The 14,833-nt window shown below is 38.3% G+C and overlaps 1 protein-coding gene across 27 annotated transcripts in view; it reads left to right on the forward strand.

Moving 5' to 3' along the window:
* The window catches only part of LOC118142978 (proto-oncogene c-Rel-like), a 365,180-nt gene that overhangs the window by 381 nt on the left and 349,966 nt on the right, over window positions 1-14,833 (forward strand). For 14 of the 27 annotated variants that reach the window (XR_013520512.1, XR_013520511.1, XR_013520516.1 and 11 more), the window contains exons 2-3: window positions 9,734-9,773; window positions 10,569-10,665. The gene's annotated coding sequence lies outside the window, so the exon portion shown is untranslated. Of the gene's footprint in view, window positions 1-90; window positions 236-370; window positions 481-9,733; window positions 9,774-10,568; window positions 10,666-11,564 lie in introns of those variants that run through there. The other 13 variants (XR_013520527.1, XR_013520522.1, XR_013520524.1 and 10 more) reach the window with 7 other exon arrangements.

The raw sequence follows: 14,833 nt of genomic DNA on the forward strand, positions 1-14,833 counted from the left end.
CGTTGGCCCCGCTGCCGATTTGAATAGCACAGAGGGCTGCGCGGATTGGTCGCGCCCACAGTCACGTGACGCCGTAGCCAGCCTCGGGCCGAGTCGGCGGGGGCCGAGGAGGTTCGGCAGTGTCTCCCGGCTCCGGCAGCTAGCGCTGGCCGGGTTGGGCTGGCCTGGGGCCGCTGCGGTTGGGACAGGCTGTGTTTCCCCGGCGCTGCTTCTCCCTCAAGCGGTCCGCGGCGAGGTGGAGTCATGTTTCCATGCTCAGAAGGGTGGGCGGTTTCGTTCCAAACGAGATTATTTGGAGTCCAGCCTTTTGGTTTAAGGGAATTTGAAATTTGAAAAGACAAGAAAATACGGTTTTTCTGTTTGTCTACAGAATCTTCGGCAGTATTAGCTTAGAAGGCAAAGCAGCCTCATGGATATGTGTCGCAGTTTCTCGCTCTCTCATCTCTCAGCAGGGGCCATGATTCTCTCAAGTGCTAAAATGTAGGTTCAGTACCCCCGTAATTGGGTAGTAAAATGGATCATTCAGAAACCCTGAATTGGGTAGTAGAATAGATTATAGGTAGACATTCGTAAGTACATACAATGTGGGGCTTGGGAAAGATTGTGTACAACTTGCTAAATTGCTTCCCTTAAAATCTACCACTGTATATGAATCCTGGTTATGTTTGCATCATGATTATGCTCTTAAAAGTTCACTATTATCTTAGAAAACAAGTCTTCAGCAGAAGTCAGTTCTCAAATGACAAAAACTACATTCCGAGAGTTGAAGAGACTTGCTCAAAGTCTTAGGTTTCCTTGGCAGAGTGCAGACTTCATGCTGTCAATAAACACCCTGTCACCAATCTAAAACTATCTGATGCTAAGAATCCCTTAGTACAGTGGACCTGGGAGATTGGTTGAGTGATTTGAAGCTGTGGAAGAATTCACTTAGAAATTAAATAGCTGTTTAAGAGGATAGGATGCAGTAAAAAGAAGAGATAAAGGAAAATGTTCAGGGAGTGGTAGTGTAGGTCTGTGGGGTTTTCTTTAATTTGGGTTATTTAGGCAGAGACGCATCTATTTTCTAGCAGGACCAGTGGGTAGGAATTTTCAAAAAGCCCTTGGTAAACAAGAACAATCTACTCAATTTTCTATTTATGTTAAGGAAAAGTAAAATGACTGATGTTACAAAATAATGTTAACCATTTCTTATCTGGCTTTATGATACATTGTCCCAGGATTTTCCTTTTCTTCTTTTTTTTTCCCCTTTCAGAGGGAAATGGAAATGAGACTGTGGAAGCCAAAATTTATTTTGCATTTTTGCCCAGCTCCCTCCACTGAAAATCATCTCACATACAAACTTTCACATAAGTAGCCTCAGCTTAGTATTCCCTTAACAATCCACTATGGGCATGGATTCACTCTGCATCATCCACTTTCATATGATGATAAAATATTCAAAAGTTAGGTTTTTGTTAAATGTGGGATGTCTGGGTCTCTTTAAGGTAACTTTGGATACCTCTGCTCTTAACAATTATTCATTGATTGCATAGTTTAAATCTTGAAAGTCACTTTATTTCTCTCATGATCAATTCTGCGAGAGTCACTTTATCATCCATTTCCTAATTCTCCTACATCAGAATTTCTCAGAGTGGGTTACAAACTACATGTTTTAGAATTTCCTGAAATACCTGTTAAAATGCTGATTCCTGGGATTCCCCAAATGCTGATTAGGGGTGTGTTTGTGTGTGGGTGCGCATACACGTCCTGGCAGGGAAAGTACAGGATAGGGATGGAGGAGCCTGGATCTGTGAAGACTGTGCAGCTGAGATGTTGTAATGCCCATGGACTGCCTAGCTCTGTACTTATATATGAAATAATATGAGCTTGTGTTAATTTACTCTTCTAGCTGAACCTAATATAACCTACTAATTATGATACAATGAGTATCACAAAAGAAAATGAGCTTTCTTCTCTTGTCTGCCACCATGTGAGATTTGCCTTTTACCTTCTGCCATGATTGTGAGGCAGAACTTATTTCAGGTAACTGAAGAGATAATGGTGGCTGGGAGGCAGAACTAGATTGCAGCTCCCACTTGGATGGAAAGAGCAGCATGTGGAGCCTTGCATTGTGAACTTTTGCTCCAGAATGACTGCAGGAATAAATCAGGAAAGCCAAGAGAACTGATAGACCATCTGAAGGAAGTAGATTGCTCCTGCAGGACCTGGGAGACCCTGAATACTGTGCTGGCTAGTATCCATGACTGAGAGACCCACAGACAGTTCCCATCACACAACTCTATTCAGACAACTCTCAGTACCAGCCCAGAGCCTGGTAAACTTGCTGGGTGGTTAGATCCAGAAGAGAGATAACAACCATTACAGCTCAGCTCTCAAAGCCACATCCCTAGGAAAAGCGGGACAGTACTACATCAAGGGAACACTCCATGGGACAAAAGGATCTGAACCACAGCCTTGAGCCCTCGGCCTTTCCTATGACAGAGCCTACCCAAATGAGAAGGAACAAAAAAAAACCAACTATGGTAATATAACAAAACAAGGTTCTTTAACACCCCACAGAAATCACACTATTCCACCAGCAATGGATGCAAAACAAGCAGAAATCCTGATTTACCTGAAAAAGAATTCAGAAGGTTAGTTATTAAGCTAATCAGGGAGGTCCAGAGAAAGGCAAAGCACAATTTAAGGAAATCCAAGAAATGATACAAGAAATGAGGGGAGAAATTTTCAATGAAATAGATAGTATAAATAAAAAACTATAAAAACTTCAGGAAACACTTATAGAAATGCAAAATGCTCTGGAAAATCTCAGCAATAGAATTGAACAAGCAGAAGAAAGAAATTCAGAGCTCAAAAACAAGGTTTTTGAATTAACCAAAGCCAACAAAGACAAAAAGAATAAGAAAGTATGAACAAATCCTGTAAGAAGTCTGGGATTATGTTAAATGACCAAATCTAAGAGTAATTGGCATTCCTGAGGAAGAAGAGAAATCTAAACGTTTGGAAAGCATATGTTAGGGGAAGAATTGAGGAAAACTTCCCAGGCCTTGTTAGAGACCGAGACATTCAAATACAAGAAACTCAAGGAACATCTGGGAAATTCACAAAAAGATCATCACCTAGGCACAGTATCATCAGGTTATCTAAAGCTAAGATGAAAGAAAGAATCTTAAGAGCTGTGAAACAAAATACCAGGTAAACTGTAAAGAAAAACCTATCAGATTAACAGCAGATTTCTCAGCAGAAACCCTACAAACTAGAAGGGATTGGAGCTCTAATTTGGCTTCCCCAGGCAAAACAATTATCAGCCAAGAATTTGTATCCAGTGAAACTAAGCTTCATAAATGAAGGAAAGATACAGTCTTTTTCAGATAAACAAATGCTGAAAGAATTTATCACTACCAAGCCAACACAACAAGAACTGCTAAAATGACCTCTAAACCTTGAAATAAATCCTGGATAAACCTTGAAACAAATGCTGGAATCACATGAAAAGGGAACCTCTTTAAAGTGTAAATCCCATAGGACCTGTAAAGTAAATATACAATTGAAAAAAAAAATCAAGGTGTACAGGCAATGAATAGCATGATGAATGTCATGGAACTTCACATCTCAATACTAAAGCTGAATGTAAATGGCCTAAATGCTCCACTTAAAAATATGGAATTGGAGAATGGATAAGAATTCACCAATCGATATCTGCTGCCTTCAAGAGACTAACCTAACACATAGGGACTTGCATAAACTTAAGGTAAAGGGGTAGAAAAAGACATTCCATGCAAATGGACACAGAAAAATGAGTATGAGTAGCCATTATTATATCAGTGAAAATAAACTTTAAAACAACAGCATTTAAAAAAGACAAAAAGGGATATTATATAATGATAAAAGGCCTCGTCTGACAGTAAAAATATCACAATCCTAAATATATACGCACCTAACACTGGAGCTCCCAAATTTATAAAACAATTACTGCTAGACCTAAGAAATGAGATAGAAAGCAACACAATAAAAGTGAGTGACTTCAGTACTCCACTGATAGCACTAGACAGGTCATCAGGACAGAGAGTCAACAAAAAGCAATGGATTTAAACTATATGCTGGAACAAATGGACATAACAAATATTTACAGGGCATTCTACCCAACAACCATAGAATGTATATTCTATTCATCAGTGTATGGAACTTTCTCCACGATAGGCTACAAAATGAGCCTCAGTAAATTAAAGAAAATTAAAATCTTATCAAGCACTCTTTCAGACCACAGTGGGATAAAACAGCAAATCAATTCCAAAAGGAATCTTCAAAAACCATACAAATACATGCAAATTAAATAACCTGTTCCTGTATAATCATTGGGTCAACAATGAAATCAAGATGAAAAGTAAAATTCTTTGAACTGAACAATAATAGTGACACAACATATCAAAACCTCTGAGATACAGCAAAGACAGTGCTAAGAGGAAGCTGATAGTTCTAAACACCTACACTGAAAAGCCTGAAAGAGCACAAACAGACAATCTAAGGTCACACCTCAAGGAACTACAGAACAAGATCAAACCAAACCCAAACCCAGCAGAGAAAGGAAATAACCAAAATCAGATCAGAACTAAATGAAATTGAAATAAAAAAATAAAAAACATAAGTGAAACAAAAGCTGATTCTTTTAAAAGATAAATAAAATTGATAGACCATTAGCAAGATTAACCAAGAAGAGAAGAGAGAAAATTCTAATACAAATAGAAATGAAATGGGAGATAATACAACTGACACCACAGAAATACAAAAGATAATTCAAGGCTATTATGAATACATTTACACACAAATACTAGAAAATAATGGAGATGGATACATTCCTGGAAAGAGACAGTCCTCCTAGCTTAAATCAGGAATAATTAGACACCCTCAACAGGCCAGTAACAAGCAGCAAGATTGAAATGGTAACAAAAAAATTACCAACAAAAAAAGTCCAGGATCAGATGGATTCACAGCAGAATTCTACCAGACATTCAAAGAAGAATTGGTACCAATCCTATTGACACTATTCCACAAGATAGAGAAAGATGGAATCATCTCAACATCATTCTATGAAGCCAGTATCACCTTCATACCAAAGCCAGGAAAGGGCATAACCAAGAAAGAAAACTACAGACCAGCATCCTTCATGAACATAGATGCAGCAATCTTTTTTTTTTTTTTTAAATTTTTTATTGCATTTTAGGTTTTGGGGTACATGAGCAGAACATGCAAGACAGTTGCGTAGGTACACACATGGCAGTGTGTTTTGTTTCCTTTCTCCCCTTCACCCACATTTGGCATTTCTCCCCAGGCTTTCCCTCCCCACCTTCCCCTTCCACTGGCCCTCCCCTTTTCCCCCAAATAGACCCCAGTGTTTAGTACTCTCCTCCCTGTGTCCACGTGTTCTCATTTTTCATCACCTGCCTATGAGTGAGAATATGCGGTGTTTCATTTTCTGTTCTTGTGTCAGTTTGCTGAGGATGATGTTCTCCAGATTCATCCATGTCCCTACAAACGACACAAACTCATCATTTCTGATTGCTGCATAATATTCCATGGTGTATATGTGCCACATTTTTTCAATCCAGTCTATTATCAATGGGCATTTGGGTTGGTTCTAGGTCTTTGCTATTGTAAACAGTGCTGCAATGAACATTCGTGTACATGTGTCCTTATAGTAGAACGATTTATAGTCCTTTGGATATATACCCAGTAATGGGATTGCTGGGTCAAATGGAATTTCTATTTCTAAGGCCTTGAGGAATTGCCACACTGTCTTCCACAATGGTTGAACTAATTTACACTCCCACCAACAGCGTAAAAGTGTTCCTCTTTCTCCACATCCTCTCCAGCATCTGTTGTCTCCAGATTTTTTAATGACCGCCATTCTAACTGGCATGAGATGGTATCTCAATGTGGTTTTGATTTGCATCTTTCTGATGACCAGTGACGATGAGCATTTTTTCATATGATTGTTGGCTTCATATATGTCTTCTTTCGTAAAGTGTTTGTTCATATCCTTTGCCCACTTTTGAATGGGCTTGTTTGTTTTTTTCCTGTAAATCTGTTTGAGTTCTTTGTAAATTCTGGATATCAGCCCTTTGTCAGATGGGTAAACTGCAAAAATTTTTTCCCATTCTGTTGGTTCCTGATTCACTCTAGTGACTGTTTCTTTTGCCGTGCAGAAGCTGTGGAGTTTCATTAGGTCCCATTTGTCTATTTTGGCTTTTGTTACCAATGCTTTTGGTGTTTTGTTCATGAAGTCCTTGCCTACTCCTATGTCCTGGATAGTTTTGCCTAGATTTCCTTCTAGGGTTTCTATGGTGCCAGGTCTTATTGTTTAAGTCTTTAATTCATCTGGAGTTAATTTTAGTGTAAGGTGTCAGGAAGGGGTCCAGTTTCTGCTTTCGATGCAGCAATCTTTAATGAAATACAATAGCATATCAAAAAGATGATTCACCATGATTGAGTGGTTTTCATACCAGGGAGGCAGGTTTGGTTTAACATATACAAGTCAAGAAATGTGATACACTGCATTAACAGAATTAAATACAATAATCACATGATCATCTCATTGGATGCAGAAACAGCATTTGACAAAATCCAGCATCACTTTATGATTAAAATTCTCAGCAAAATCAGCATACAAGGGACATATGTCAATATAATAAAATCCATCTATGACAAACCCACAGCCAACATAATATTGAATGGGGAAAAGTTGAAAGCATTCCCTCTGAGATCTGGAACAAGACATGGAGGCCTACTGTCATCACTTCTCTTCAACATAGTACAGGAAGTCCTAGCCAAAGCAATCAGACAAGAGAAAGAAATAAAGGGCATCCAAATTGGTAAATAGGAGGTCAAACTGCCACTTTTTGCTGATGATATGATTGTTTACCTAGAAAACCCTAAAGATTCTTTCAGAAAGCTCCTAGAACTGATAAAAGAATTCAATAAAGTTTCCAGATACAAAATTAATGTTCACCGATCAGTAGCTCATCTATATGCTAACAGCGACCAAGCTGAGAATCAAATCGAGAACTCAATCCCTTTTGAAATAGCTGCAAAAAGCCCACAAAACAAACAACAACAAACTTAGAAATATATCTAACCAAGGAGATATATTTGCAAGGAAAACTATAAGACACAGCTGAAAGAAATCATAGATGACACAAATGGAAACACATCCCATGCTCATGGATGGGTAGAATCAATATCATAAAAATAATCATACTGCCAAAAGCAATCTACAAATTCAATGCAATTCCCATCAAAATACCACCATTGTTCTTCACAGAACTAGAAAAAACAATCCTAAAATTCACATGGAACCAAGAAAGATCACACATAGCCAAAGCAAGACTAAATAAAAAGAATAAATCTGGAGGCATCACATTACCTGATTTCAGACTATACTGTAAGGCCATAATCACTGAAACAGCATGATATAAAAACAGGCACAGAGACCAATGGAACAGAATAGAGAATGCAGAAATCAACCCAAATACTTACAGCCAACTGACCTTTGACAAAGCAAAGAAAAACGTAAAGTAAGGAAAGGACATCCTATTCAATAAATGGTGCCACGATATTTGGCAAGCCACATACAGGAGAATAAAACTGGATCCTCATCTCCCACATAATACAAAAATCAACTCAAGATGGATCAAGGACTTAAATCTAAAGACCTGAAACTGTCAACATTCTAAAAGATAACATTGGAAAAGCTATCTATACATTGGCTTAGGAAAGGATTTCATTACCAAGAACCCAAAAGCAAATGCAATAAAAACAAAGATAAATAGCTGGCACTTAATTAAACTAACGAGCTTTTGCACAGCAAAATGAATAGTCATAGTAAATAGACAACCCACAGAGTGGGAGAAAATCTTCACAGATTATATATCTTACAAAGGACTAATATCCAGAATCTACAACAAACTCAAACAAATTGGCAAGAAAAAAAAAATCTCATTAAAAAAGTTGGCTAAGGACATGAACAGACAGTTCTCAAAACAAGATATACAAATGGACAACAAACATGAAAAAATACTCAGCATCACTAATGATCAGGGAAATGCAAATCAAAACTACAGTGTGATACCACCTTACTCCTGTAAGAATGGCCATAATCAAAAAAATAAAAAAATAATAGATGTTGGTGTGGATGCAGCAAATAGGAAACACTTCTACACTGCTGGTGGGAATGTAAACTATTACAACCACTATGGAAAATAGTGTGGAGATTCCTTATAGAACTAAAATCAGAACTACCATTTGATCCAGCAATCCCACTACTGTATATCTACTCAGAGGAAAAGAAGTAATTATATGAAAAAGAAACTTGTACACGCATGTTTACAGTAGCACAATTCACAACTGCAAAAATGTGTAACCAACCTAATTGCCCATCAGTCAAAAATTGGATGAAGAAATTGAGGTATATATAAATATATATAATAGAATACTACTCAGCTGTAACAAAGAATGAATCAATGGCATTTACAGCAACCTGGATGAATTTGGAGACTATTATTCTAAGTAACTCAGGAATGGAAAATCAAACATTGTGTGTTCTCAGTCATAAGTGGGAGCTAAGCTATGAGGATGCAAAGGCATAAAAATGACACAGTGGATTCTGGGCACTCAGGGGGAAAGGGTGGGAAGGGGGTGAGGGATAAAAGACCACAAATAGGATGCGGAGCACACTGCTCAGGTGATGGGTGCATCAAAATCCCACAAATCACCTCTAAAGAACTTACCTATGTACAAACACCACCTGGAACAGGTGGAGAACCACCTATTCTCCAATCCTATTGAAATAAAAACATTTTTAAAAAAGAAAATGAATTGCACATACCGTCTTATATATGGTGAGACCATTTTTTTCACCAAGACAGAAATAAACTATTCTAATATGCTTTCCCCTTTCTGCTCAAGGAGTTCATTCATTGCTACTAAAAGATAAGTTCCATGGCTGAGACTTTACCCATTTTGTTCACTGCTCTGTCTCCAGCCGCTATATTCGCACATAGTGGAAATTTAATAAATATTTGGTGAATAGATGAGTTTTTCTTGTCATATAAAGGAAAGTTTATATATATGTAGAATATAATCTAATTGTCTTTCCTTTATAGGTAACCAATATTCCTGCATGTCTGTGAAATTTGTTTATCCTTGAAGTTAGCCACTCCACCATGCTATATCTAGTTATGAGTCTTATTTCATGAATTTTGTGTAATGTTTGGTCTGGTCTGAAAAGTTTTTTATTTTTTTTCTTTTTAATTGCTCCTGCCTCTTGTCCTCTCTGCTTCTGAAACTATGATTAATTATTTGACCTTCTGGATCTATCTTATTTTTCTGATGTCCTTCCTTCTATAATTTTCCTTTTATTATTTTTTTCTTCAAATTCTGAGATAATTCTTCCAGCTGAGCTTCTATTCATTTTCTTTTATGCTCAGTTTTTCATTCATCTCTAGGAAGACTTTTCTATTCTTCCATTATTATTTATTTCTGTACAGCCTACTCTTGATTTAGGCCTGAGAGTATAAATTATGAATAAGGGTTCAGTTATTTTTCCCTTTTGTCTTACACTAACTCACAGTAAAATGCTCAAAATGACCCTTTTCTTTGAACTGCTGATTATTTTATAGTTTGCATTGCTTTTTATTTAAATTTATGTATTCTTATAGAAGGCTTTATTTTTTTTCAGTTTAACATCAGTAACTGAGATAAGCCTCAGTAAAGATCAGGTATGTATGTCCATGTAAGTGTTTTCCAAGTAATAACTCTTTATCTTCCTTTTCTTCCTTCCTTCCTTCCTTCCTTCCTTCCTTCCTTCCTTCCTTCCTTCCCTCCCTCCCTCCCTCCCTCCCTCCCTCCCTCCCTCCTTTCTTTCTCTTTCTTTCTTTCCTTTCTTTCTTTCTTTCTTTCTTTCTTTCTTTCTTTCTTTCTTTCTTTCTTTCTTTCTTTCTTTCTTTCTTTCTTTCTTTCTTTCTTTCTTTCTTTCTTTCTTTCTTTCTTTCTCTTTCTTTTTTTGAGACGGAGTTTCGCTGTTGTTACCCAGGCTGGAGGGCAATGGCGTGATCTCGGCTCACCGCAACCTCCGGCTCCTGGGTTCGGCCAATTCTCCTGCCCCAGCCTCCTGAGTAGCTGGGAGTACAGGCACGCGCCAGCATGCCCAGCTAATTCTTTGTATTTTTAGTAGAGACGGGGTTTCACCATGTTGACCAGGATGGTCTTGATCTGTTGACCTCGTGATCCACCGGCCTCGGCCTCCCAAAGTGCTGGGATTACAGGCTTGAGCCACCGCTCCCGGCCAACTCTTTATTTTTCAACTATCATTCCCCAAATCTTGTATCCTCAAGTATTCAGAGAGCTGCTGTAGTTTAGGATTAGAAGTGCAGTTGACATGTATTGTTTGTCTGGCAATCAGCTCTCATTTCCTTTGGGAAAAGTATACCTCCTCATTTGGGAAAATATTCTGATTCGGGAAAATGCTTCTCTAGCTTTTTTTTTTTTTTTGAGAGTCTTTTTCTGTCATTCAGGCTGGAGTACAGTGGTATGATCTTGGCTCACTACAACCTCCTCCTGCAGGTTCAAGCAATTCTCCTGCCTCAAACTCCTGAGTAGCTGGGACTACAGGTATGTGCCACCAACCCTGGATAAGTTTTGTATTTTTAGTAGAGACAGAGTTTTACATGTTGGCCAGGTTGATCTCAGACGCCTGACCTCAAGTGATCCTTACACCTATGGCCTCCCAAAGTGCTGGGATTATAGGTGTGAGCCACCATGCCTGGCCCTGTCTAGCTGTAAAAATGCATTCTGAGAGAACTTTTCTTTCTTTTTTTTGAGACGGAGTTTCGGTCTTGTTACCCAGGCTGGAGGGCAATGGCGCGATCTCGGCTCACCGCAACCTCTACCTCCTGGGTTCAGGCAATTCTCCTGCCTCAGCCTCCTGACTAGCTGGGATTACAGGCACGGGCCACCAAGACCAGCTAATTTTTTGTATTTTTAGTAGAGTCGGGGTTTCACCATGTTGACCAGGATGGTCTCACTCTCTTGACCTCGTGATCCACCCGCCTTGGCCTCCCAAAGTGCTGGGATTACAGGCTTGAGCCACCGCGCCCGGCCTCCTGAGAGAACTTTTCTATCTTTCTTGTCTTAGGGATCTAGGAGTGGACACTTGTTCCTACTGAGTCACAGTGTTTTGCTCACTCAAGTCCAATGAGGTGGTCACATGACCCAAGCTGAGTCAATGAGATTTTTAAAAACTGGTTTAAGGGGGAAAAGCCTTCTCTTTCTGTTGACTGAAAGGAGACTATGAGCCGGGAGCCAAGGTAGTTTTATAGTCACACCTGAATGGAGACTCCTAGTCAGGTGAAATTCACTGATGCCCAAAGAGAAGAAGAGAGTTACAAAGTGCTAATTTTAGTCTTTCTGAGGTTCACTAAGACTTTTGAAATTTTATTAAATGAGACAATACAGTTTTCTCTCTCTCTTTCTTTCTTTTTCTTTTTCTTTCTTCTTTCTTTTTTTGACAGAGTCTTGTTCTGTGGTCCTGGCTGGAGTGCTGTGGCATGATCTTGGCTCACTGCAACCTCTGCTGCCCAGGTTCAAGCAATTCTGCTGCCTCAGCCTCCCTAGTAGCTAGGATTACAGGTACCTGCCACCGTGACTGGCTAATTTTTGTAGTTTTAGTAGAGACAGGGTTTCACCATCTTGGCCAGGCTGGTCTTGAATTCCTGACCTTGTGATCCACCCGCCTTGGCCTCCCAAAGTGATGGGATTACAGGCATGAGCCGCTGCACCTGGCTTTTAAAATTTATTTTCTTTTTTTATTTAATAAGCCAGTTTGTTTAGATTTCTGTCATTTACTCGCTAAAGCTCTCCAGTAAAAGACAAGTTTTCAAGAATGCTAATGACAATAACTTTTCTCAAGGGCACAGATGCCATTGAATTCCTAGGTAAGGTTCTGTATCATTCAGTGTGTTACAATGCTCTATATAGAGGACAGAACAGCTATATAATTGTATTCTGGATATTTTCCAGGATTGCTGATATAGTTTGGATATTTGTCCTTGCCCAAATCTCATGTTTAATTGTAATTCCTAATCCTGGAGGCAGGTGCTAGTGGGATGTATTTGGATCATGGGAGCAGATTCCTCATAAATGGCTTAGGCCATCCCCTTGGTAAAAAGTGAGCTCTTTCTCAGAGTTCACAAGAGATCTGATCATTTAAAAGCATATGGCACTTCCCCACTCTCTCTCACACTTGCTCCTGCTCTGGTCATATGACATGCTTGCTCCCCCTTAGTCTTTCACCATAATTGTAAACTTCCTGAGGCCTCATCAGAAGTGAAGCAGATGTCCAGTGCCATGTTTCCTATACAGTCTGCAAAAGTATGAGCCAATTATACTTCTTTTCTTTATAAATTACCTAGTCTCAGGTATTTCTTTATAGTAATGCAAGAATAGCCTAATACAATTGCTCACAATCAAGTGCTCTCTACTTGAGGAACGTATTAGATTTTGACAGCTAAGCTTTTTTTTTGAGGCTTTTCAGTGTTTGTGAGGAATTTTACCTCCAGGGACCCCTGATATCACACCTTGTACAAAGTAGATGGAAGTCCCTAACTTCTCCAAAGATTCTGGTAAAGCCTATAGTATAAAAAGGCACTGTCCCAAGTCTACTTACTGAGAAAAACTGGGAGGACAGTGATGTGTACTTGTAGTCATGTTGCCATATCCCATATATTTCTGTGTTGTGTTTGTATGTAACAGAATGATTTACAAGGAAAAAAATCATTTAGGTATAAACCAAAAGATACCTTCTGGTTTCAATCACTTTTGAAGTTTATTTTGCCAAGGTTGAGGACATACCCAGGAGACAGTTCTGTGCTTTCTCCAAAGGTGATTTTTATGGCTTCAGTATCTAAAGAGAAAAAGGAGGCTGGAGGGGAAAGAGGGAGGGTATGGTCACATTACTGAACCCACATGTTGCCAGAGAGAAGGGACAGGTAGGGGAAAAGTCAATTATGTATTCACCTCAAGCTCAGTATATTGGCACTTTACTTAAGATAAGGTGAACATAGTAGCTTCCTGTGGAGATTTTAAACCTTTTATTTGTAGATGTTTGCTTACGAACAAAAGAAAAGGCAGCTTCTTGCATGACTCAGCTTTCAGCTTAATTTTTTTCGTTTCGGCATAGTGAGTTGGGCTCCCAGGCTTTTTTTTCCCCTTTCAAATTTCTCTTCCCTTTTCTTTTAAAAATCTTCAGATAAAGCATTTTAGAAGAAAATGAGGCTGTAGTCTTGAGTTTTGTCTCATCTCTCATGGCTAGGACAGTTTATTCCTAGAAAGGTCTTATTTTGTTAGAAAAGCTCATTATTAGTAGGTTATGAAGTCCCATGTCCTACAAATAAAAAAAATTGGGGGAGGAAGAGGGAAATAATACTACAAATGAAGAAAAAACGGGAGACAATCCTGGAAAACCCATAAAGGCCATATTATTCTAAAGTCCATAGATCAGTAGGAAGGTATGAACTTATGTATATGTGTGTATATATATATATATATATGTATACACACACATACACATAATTTTATATATACATATATATATGTTGCTGTTATTTTCGTCTGAAGTTTAGGTTGTCTAGTTCAAGTTTGCAGAGCTTTAAGAAAAGCACAGCTTATTTTTTAGTGATTTCAAATCAGGAAAAATGAGGCAAAAAAGGGAAAGAAAGAAGGAAAAAAAGTAAGACATTATTTTGTGAACTTGCAAAAAAGTCTTATACCTGGCCTAAGTATTTGCATAAAGTTCAACAAGAATAAATTATTTGCCACAGAGATTCTTTTTAAATTGGCTTTGGTGTAAGTTTGTTCCACAAGGAATCTCATATTAAATTTTTCGAAGCATGAACCCCCACCACAGATTTATCTGTGCTTGCAAATATTTGTAAGAGTTGGGTGAATTTCTCTCCTCTCAAGGTGACAAGATAACTTGGAGTTCCTGACCTTGGAAATTGACATTCTTTGCTTACCACAAATGTCAGGAACCCTGTGTAGACAAGGTATGAGGCCAGTTTACTCAAGGGGCTTTTATCAACTCTATAAGTCAAGTTTGATTATTTAAAGCAGTCTGTTTATATTTGAAAACATGCCATTTCAGTCAAAGCTTTGGTAAAATAACCAGTGTCTCTAATAGCGTCCTGTACAAAAGAAAACAGATTCTTATTGCACTTATACCAATAACTATATTGCTGTAAGTTAAGAATACTCACAAATAGTTTCCAAATTCTTGAGAAATCAGGTAGAGAGAAAGACATATGCTCCAAATTTTTCTCACAGGAGTATACTTTACTCACAGGTTAAAAGCTGTAAGTAGCTTAAAAGAAAAAAGTTTTCTTGACTCTGAAAAGCAAAATGGAAAGGATCAGCAACATTTTAAGCAAAAAAATTAAATTATTAAAAGACTATTTCAGCCTTTTATTAGTTTAGTTCATGCCAGAAATCCTTATGAATATATTAGCTTTCTATGAGAGTCCTAGAAATTGTTTTGTCTGTTTATTTTGTATTTTCCATTCCAATGGTCCAATTATCAAAGTTATCAGAGTGTACCAGAGTCCTATAGCTGATTATAAACTGCCTTTTGGACACATGCACACAAATGCTCATTGCAGCACTGTTTACAATAGCAAAGACCTGGAACCAACCCAAATGCCCATCGATGATAGACTGGATTGGGAAAATGTGGCACATATACACCACGGAATATTATGCAGCAATCAATAACGATAAGTTCGTGTCC

This window comes from Callithrix jacchus, chromosome 7, assembly GCF_049354715.1.
Source record: "Callithrix jacchus isolate 240 chromosome 7, calJac240_pri, whole genome shotgun sequence".
NCBI classification, from domain to species: domain Eukaryota; kingdom Metazoa; phylum Chordata; class Mammalia; order Primates; family Cebidae; genus Callithrix; species Callithrix jacchus.